At 48.2% G+C, this 8,493-nt stretch overlaps 1 long non-coding RNA gene across 1 annotated transcript in view; it reads right to left on the bottom strand.

Annotated features, from left to right (window-relative positions):
- Positions 1 to 840: 840 nt before the first annotated feature.
- Positions 841 to 8,493, bottom strand: part of LOC138845144 (uncharacterized) — a 54,482-nt gene continuing 46,829 nt past the window's right edge. Inside the window, exon 3 of the long non-coding RNA XR_011381937.1 lies at positions 841 to 967. This is a non-coding gene — a long non-coding RNA (uncharacterized lncRNA). The remainder of the gene's footprint in view (positions 968 to 8,493) is intronic.

Below are 8,493 nucleotides of genomic sequence, written 5' to 3'. Positions count from 1 at the left end.
CAAGTTTAACCGCTCTGAGCATCAGTTTCCAACACCTGTCAATCTAGAAATCAACAACTATTTGACAGAGCTGGCACTGGATTTAAATGTGTAATATTTGTAAACAAGCATTTGTTTACCATTGCTGGCACATGGTATGTGTCCATTCCTACATTCATTCCAAATTTCATTTGGTAATTCATTTAATGTAATATTAAAATATTATATATCAGCAATATACACTGAGGGCTTTGTCTATGCTAGGCACTGTTTTAGCATGTAGAAGTAAACATAAGAAAGTATCTGCCCTTGCGGGCATTTGACTTAGCTATTAAGCCATTGTTTAGAATGCTCATGCCCCATGTCACCACGCTGAAATGCCTGGGTTTGATACCAGGCTCTGGCTGCTGAGTCCAGCTTTCTGCTAATGCATCATCTGGGAGGTAGTGGTGGTGGCTTAAGTAACTGGGTTCCTGCACTCGCCATCCCTGCCCCCATGTGGGAGACCTGGACTGGATTCCTGCCTCCTGGCTTTGGCATGGCACAGTCCTGAATGTTGCAGGCAGTTGGAAAGTAAGTGAGCAGATAGGCATGTGTGCTCTCTCTATCTTTAATTATCTTGCTCTTTCTGTCTATCAAATGAATGAATAAATGAATGAATGAACACACAAATGCAAAGTTCCTCCCCTGATTTGGGGAGGTAAGCAATAAACGAGAGAGGGAAGAAGCACCTCGTATAATGACAGTGATGAGATCAGGGCTGTGAAGGACGGTCAAACGGGTAGAGGTAGGAGGAGGAACAAAAACTGCTGGGGAGGTTATTACTGAGTGCAGACCCGGCTGATGTGAGGGAGCAACCCGCTATAAATCCATGGCTCCTTTCCACCTGTCTTCCTAGAAGGATGATTGAGAACAGAAAACTTGTCCAGTATGCCGGCCTCCTTCAATGCTCTGCCCACAAGATTGTGCTTGTTCTAGGTGAATGGACCTAAATCAGAAAAAGAGAATTTCTTTGTCAATTTGTTCTCTCATAACTCCCATCAATAGCTACATGAATTGTTTTCAAAATGAAGAATATTGGTATGGCAAATATTTTTTAAACAAAATTTCAAACAAATTTTGTTAAATAGATAAATCAAGGCTGGCACCACTGCTCAATAGGCTAATCCTCTGCCTGCGGCACTGGCACACCGGGTTCTAGTCCCAGTCGGGGTGCCAGATTCTGTCCCGGTTGCCCCTCTTCCAGGCCAGCTCTCTGCTGTGGCCCGGGAGTGCAGTGGAGGATGGCCCGAGTGTTTGGACCCTGCACCCGCTTGGGAGACCAGGAGAAGCACCTGGCTCCTGGCTTCAGATCAGTGCACCGGCCACAGCGGCCATTGGAGGGTGAAACAATGGTAAAGGAAGACCTTTTTCTCTGTCTCTCTCTCTCACTGTCCACTCTGCCTGTCAAAAAAATTTAAAAAAATTTAAAAAAAGATAAATCAAAGCGCAGAGAAGATTTGTGTGAAGAAGCGAAAGCAGTTCCTCTCCTATTTCTGGTCAATGTGGGAAGGTATTAATTAAAGGTATTTTTAGCATCAATAGACTGAGCTACTTGATTGATTGACCTTGAGCCCCACCCGCACTGCCCACCTCCCTGCTGGAGTGAACATGCCTGTAGAGCAGAAAGAGACTCAGAGTTGAATACTTCCACGATGGTCTGAGCTTGGCCCACTACAGATGATAGCTCTGGATCCCTGACCCATTCCTCAAAGCATAACTCTGTCAGAGATGAAGAAAACTATAGCCGTTCACCAGTGGGAAGCTCTTCTGGCTACATCCTGCTCCTCTGAACATACACCTGTTCTTGGTGTCCTGAGCAAAGGCCCAGAATTCCTCACGTTGTTCAAACTGGTGGGGCATCACAGACACTGCTAGTGAGTGCTGACTGTGAATGTTTTGGTTTGTGGTAGCGTGAGTCTAAGGGTGACCCAGGTTCACCTTCCACTTAACAAGGAAATTATTCCTCTGTCTGTATAGTCCAAATAAACTTGGGTTGTCTTGGGTTCAGCTTCAGCATTGTATCGCATTCAAAAAAATATCGGTCTAAGGTTTTCCCCCAAAGTAGTGAAAATTAACTTAAATCTACACTAAGAGGGGGAAGCTCATTTTAGGGTGTATTACGCATGCCTCAAAGGTCTTCTTCAGCTCGCTTGTTTTTCCATTGCATGCATTACAGAAAGAGCTCTCCTTAAATCTCATTTTTCTCTTCTACCCTTCCTGGACATTTGCTTTTCTCCCTCCCTCCCTTTCTATCCTGATTTCACTTTGATAATTACTGATGATCCTTCTTGGAGTTCCAGGCCCCTTCTAATGTTAGCCCATCTAGCTCTCCCCTGATCCTTCTAATTTAACGACACTTCCCTTGCTCTCCACAATAGAAAGCTAGGTCATAGCTCCACAATGGGTAAGGAACATTTCATTTCCTTCTTCACTAGCCAGCCTGGGAGGGAAGCTATGAATACATAAATGCTATTTTTATTGCTACAGAAATTCATTCCACAAATCCTTCTGTGTGCCCATTCTGCTCAGCACCATGGCCTTCAGTGACGAACAAAACTCAAGTTCTTTTCCCAATGATATTGAGGATCTTAGAGTCGTGTGGGGAAGACCGACACATGCATAAACTTACACTTCCAAAACACGTGGCTGTGAAACATTCCTAAGTGAGCTACCAGTTTGAGATCAGGATATCTGAGCATGCAACCTGTCACTGTGATGTCAGTCCCACGGAGTTAGACTGAGAAGGTCCTAGGCGGAGAATTGTGGTTGAGAGCTAGTGCCACCTGCTCTACAGGAGTGAACCAGGTGTCTAGCTTACTGACTCATAGGAAAAATTTGCTTTATGCCTGGAGAAGAGGATAGGCAGGCAGTAAATAGTTCTACTCAAACAGTGAAGCAGTGCTGAGGGATGCAACAACCCGTGGGTGTTTTTATAGGCACCACAAGCTATTATATTGGAGGAGTGATCCTGTTGTCACTATGGATAACTGGCTTAGTGCTGTTTTGAGATTTTTTTACTCCCTTCAAGTCAAGCCTTCCTAGTCAAGTACTAATAAGTTAGCAGTTAAACAAGAGCTGAGAATCCCAAAGGAGGGATTGGAGACTGATGGGGAAATCGACAGGTGTAATGGGAACTCAGGGGAGCAGGGCTTAGAGAGTCTGGTGTGTCTGGAATGAGGAATGTCACTGGCAGTGGGAACAAGGATGTGTGGCTCACGGGAGCATGGGATTGGTCTCTGGATCATAGAAACAGTGCCTTCAGCAGGTTCCCCAGGAGACGTTCTGTGCATGTATCTGGAAATACATGATTATTCCCATTCACTGCTCATCTATCTTCCAGTGGCCCAGGCCGAGTTTGAACGCAGATCTGTCTGACTCATAAGCTTCCCAGTCCGACATGACCTTTTCAACTATCACATCATCCTTAGTGGCAGAAACAGATGTGTGACTGGGGAGGTCCCTTACTGCCCTTTTCTGCCAAGAGCTGGGGCACTGGGGATGCTTTTTGAACATCTGTTTCAGCAGGGAGGTATTCCATTAAATGAAGCGTGTTCCTACTGGCTTGGCACCCACAAACCCTTGGGGAGTTTCTTCCACTCATTATCCTAAAGTGTGTAACGGCAGCAGCTGAGGAGGTGGCAGCGAGACCAGAGGAGAGAGGGCAGCTGTGGCTTCCAGCCGGCCCACTCTTCTATTTTCAGCTCTGACACACAACAAAGGCTGTTCTCTGCCGATTTCTCACCCATACGTTGTTTCCTTTCCATAAACTTCCGCCGTGCCTCCTGCCTGGCTTTCTCTGACGACATCCTGCAGATGCATAGATTCTGCGTTTTTGCTTGTTGGTAGAGAGTCAGTCATTTTAATTGTCTTTTCCCACTCCTTTAAATAATCCCCATCATCCAACAGGGCAAAGAAAGTCAACATTCCCATGGAAACAAAAGAAATATGCACAGAAAACAGAAGAAAGCATCTTTACTTCTTGGTACCTGGAGGTAAAAAATATAATGCCAGGACATTTTTTTTTTTGACAGGCAGAGTGGACAGTGAGAGAGACAGAGAGAAAGATCTTTCTTTTTTTCTGTTGGTTCACCCCCAATGGCCTCTGCGGCTGGCACGCTGCGGCCGGTGCACTACGTTGATCCGAAGCCAGGAGCCAGGTGCTTCTCCTGGTCTCCCATGCGGGTGCAGGGCCCCAGAACCTCCACTGCACTCCCTGGCCACAGCAGAGAGCTGGACTGGAAGAGGAGCAACCAGGACAGAATCCGGTGCCCTGACCGGGACTAGAACCCAGGGTGCTGGCGCCACAGTCGGAGGATTAGCCTAGTGAGCCATGGCGCCGGCTAGGACATTTCTAAACCCTCTCAGTATTGAAGATACAAATCAACTTCCATTGTCAGGGGCATTTGGTGCTTTCCCGGATGCTGGAGGATCAGGAAATCTAGTGCTGCTCTGATGTGGATTAAACCTCAATCCACATCCCATATGTCCCAGCTGCTCCACTTCTGATCCAGCTCCCTGCTAATGGACTGGGAAAGCAGCAGAAGATGGCTCAAGTGCTTGGGCCCCTGCACCCATGTGGGAGACCTGGAAGAGGCTACTGGATCTTGGCTTCAGCCTGGCCCAGTTCTGGGCACTGTGGCCATCTGGGGAGTGGACCAGCAAATGGAAGACTTCTCTCTCCTTCTCCTCTTTCTGTAACTCTGATTTTCAAACAAATAAATACATCTTAAAAAAAAAAAACCCACAGAACAGATGAAAGCAAAATTGTTCTGATTAGGGAAAAGAATGTCACCTGTCCCCTTCCTCTGATGCCCCCCTTCTCTCTATGGGATTCTGAAGCTCCACAAAGCAGGCTTTGGGAAGAGGCCAAAACCTTTAGGTGGCTCCACAATGTCTACTCTGTCGCTTTGCAAACCACCCAGCCTGCAGCATCTTGTCAATACATCGCTGATTTCACACCCTCTAAAAGTCCAGATGAACACTCCTAGGGGTCTGTAGCTTCCCCTGGCCCGAAGTCACAGAGATTTTCATTGATTTAACACATGCTTGCTTGACTGACTGCAAATGAACTATGGGCATGCAGACATGAGTGAGAAGTCTTCTCCAGGGGCAACAATTGAGTCAACAGAAAAACAAGCCATGGTTAGGGAAACGGTGAGGGGTCAACTGAGTGGACATTTCTGTTCACAGTTCAGAAAGCACACACAGGGGAAGTGACATTCACACCTCCTCCAAGGAAGAGTGGTTACACCTGGGCAAGTAGAGAGGAAGCTCTTCCAGTTGTACAGAAGTGGGGAGGAGAATCGTGCACAGGAGAACACTAGTACGAGGAAAGGAGCAGGCAGTACAGGTATGTGTGGGGTAAGTGTACCGGGGCAAGGCTGTGAAGGGCATTATACATCGGGCAGCAGAATCTGGGGTGATTTGATTTGCATTGGGGGAGAGAGAGAGGTCTTCCATCCGATGGTTCACTCCCTAACTGGCCCCAATGGCCGGAGCTGTGCCGATCTGAAGGCAGGAGCCAGGAGCTTCTTCCAGGTCTCCCATGCAGGTGCAGGGCCCAAGGACTTGGGCCATCTTCTACTGCTTTCCCAGGCCATAGCAGAGCTCTGGATTGGAAGTGGAGAAGCTGGGTCTCGAACCTGCGCCCATGTGGGATGCCGGCGCTTCAGGCCAGTGTTGCTCCCCCTCTTCGTGGAGGAACGACACTAAACCCTGCCTAGGCTTCATATCCGAGTCACAGCACCATTATGTCGCTCCCGCTCTTCGTGGAGGAATGACACAGGACCCTGCGCTGTTCTTTTGTCTGCTCGGCCCTCCCCGGGTTTGCTGCTGGTTCTTCCCGGGTTGGCTACCGTCCCTTCCACCTCCGTGGAAGGGCGGTTCCCCCTGCCACCTTCCCCACTTCCGCGGGGGAGCGGCACACCGCCGGCCGGCTCTCTCGGGGGCTGCACAGGTGTTCCTCAAGTGTTCCTGGTGCATGTTGTCTCTCTCCTCCTTTATAGTCCTTTTCCACCAATCCCAACTCTGCTACCCACACGCCGAGTACGCTGCTCTCCTCCAATCAGGAGCAAGTCCTACAGTTTATTGGTTGAACTGGAGGCAGCTGCGTAGAAGCTGTTTCTCCCTTCTCAGCGCCATATTGTGGGAGAGCATATGCATAGAATAAGTCTTAATTCCAGTAACTTAGTCTAGTCCGGGTTGCTCCCCACAGGCCAGGGCATTAACCCACTTTGCCACAGCACCACCCCTGGCATGCACTCTTCACCAGAACTACCCAGCCAAAATGGCAAGTTGAGATCTGGAGGAGAGAACAGCATGATTCAAGTTGTAGACTAAGAACATTCGTCTGGCAGTGCTGTGCTGACGAAAGAGGAGCTAGAAGGCTGCTTTAATAATGAATGAGCTCTCTTCTCTCTTGCCGATAAGGAGATGCATATGTCTCCGCGCCAATCCAGAAACGCCCACAGAATTTGCAGCAGATGCTGACACCAGCCTGGTGGCCCTTCTCGTGCAGAAGGAAGCAACCCAGGGCTGGGCTTAAAATAAGCTCATGCGTCTGCAAACAGCCCATTTGGAAAAAGCAGAAAGCACTAACTCAAATATAAAGAAAGCATCCTGGTGTTTTACAAACTCAATGATAGTGTTTTGATTAACTCTATTTTAAACTCCATTTGTATATTCACATTTGTGGCAGTTTTTTTAATTTTATTAACTTCAGTTTCTGACACTTAGATCATCAGGTTGCTGGCTTCACATATTTCTTGGTGTTAGTAGGTGTCCCATCACGGGTACTTTGTATTCAATTTAAGTTGCTAATTCATTGCATTCTACCTTTAGCTGTGGACTTTAAATGCCTTCTTTGTAACTCCTGAGGTTCCTAGCTCAGGACTCTGAACACACAGATTTGCAAGTGAACTGAGGGAGGTGAAGTTTGCAGACTTTGCAGGCACCTTCTGTCTTCCACAGGGTCTTTGCTTTCTTGCTCAGCAGCCTGTGGTCCATCTTGATTGAAGAAGGGGCAGACGCGTCGCCGCTTCTGGGTGTTTCTCCCAGTGTCGCATCCAGTGATGCATCCTTGTCAAGGTTTTTCACTAATCTTTCCCCTTCCTGTTTTGCTTTTGGGGCTCATCTGCTTCATAGCCATCTTAATTTGGAAAGTAAAGGACTACATTAAAAGAACAAGGAAATCAACAAGTCTAATATATGACTCAGATTCCTAAAGTGCTTTTTCTCCAAGGCAGCATTTGCACACAGAAATTCACATTCATTAGGCGAAAGGCAGAACGTGTCAGGCCAGCTGCTGGTTTAATAGAGAGGTCAGAGCCTTTTCTCTCTGTCACTCCTACTGAAGACATCATTAGAGCTACAGTAAAATGAGAGAATGTCACAGAATGTCAGCCTAGTCATAGTGCAACTGTTCTTTTTTCATTAGTGACTCAGCTGGTTGCCATGGCAACCCCCCTCTAGGCTCAGGGATACCAGGACTGATGCCGCTGTGCCTCTATTTTCAGTGAGGATAAATTGTGCTCCCACCTCGTGGGCTCCTGCCCATGATATTTATATCTGGGTCATGATAATAAAGCCAGCTGGCAATACGTCTGCTGAAATCCTAGCCGGGCACGGAGGCTTCCCACTAAAAGGAAGAGTGAACATAGGCCTGCTAGGTTGATCTGAGCACCAATTACCCCGTGGTGGGGACAGGTATTCCCCTCTGCTCTGTGCGTTCCAGGGGAAGTTGCTGTCTTCGTGTGGATTTGCTCGGGCGCGCCTTGGCTGGCTGACTCTGGAGAAATGGGGCAGCCAAGTCTCAGTGCCTCCCTCTCACACAGGCAGAACCTCACCTCTTCTTCTTCTTCTTCTTCTTCTTCTTCTTCTTCTTCTTCTTCTTCTTCTTCTTCTTCTTCTTCTTCTTTTAACAGGCAGAGTGGACAGTGTGAGAGACAGAGACAGAGAGAAAGGTCTTCCTTTTTGCCGTTGGGTCACCCTCCAATGGCCGCCGCAGCTGGCGTGCTGCAGCCGGCGCATCGTGCTGATCCGAAGCCAGGAACCAGGTGCTTCTCCTGGTCTCCCATGCGGGTGCAGGGCCCAAGGACTTGGGCCATCCTCCACTGCACTCCCTGGCCACAGCAGAGAGCTGGCCTGGAAGAGGGGCAACCAGGACAGAATCTGGTGCCCCGACCGGGACAAGAACCCGGTGTGCCGGTGCTGCAGGCGGAGGATTAGCCTACTGAGCCACGGCGCTGGGCAGAACCTTACCTCTTCAATGCTTCCTACAAGGGGACTCAGTACCACTTCCTTCATTCACCCTTTCATTCATTGGCCACTCACAGTCTAATTTGGGGAGGGGAGAGATGGCGAGGGAGAGAAAGGTGCATGAATCGATGTTAGTACCATGGAATGCAGGCTTTTTTTAAAGTTTAATTTTATTTTTTAAATGCTTCCTTGAGAGACAGACATACACACAGTCAG

This window comes from Oryctolagus cuniculus, chromosome 14, assembly GCF_964237555.1.
Source record: "Oryctolagus cuniculus chromosome 14, mOryCun1.1, whole genome shotgun sequence".
Taxonomy (NCBI): domain Eukaryota; kingdom Metazoa; phylum Chordata; class Mammalia; order Lagomorpha; family Leporidae; genus Oryctolagus; species Oryctolagus cuniculus.
Note: the sequence above shows the minus strand (reverse complement) of the source record. Positions and strands in the feature narration are given on the sequence as shown.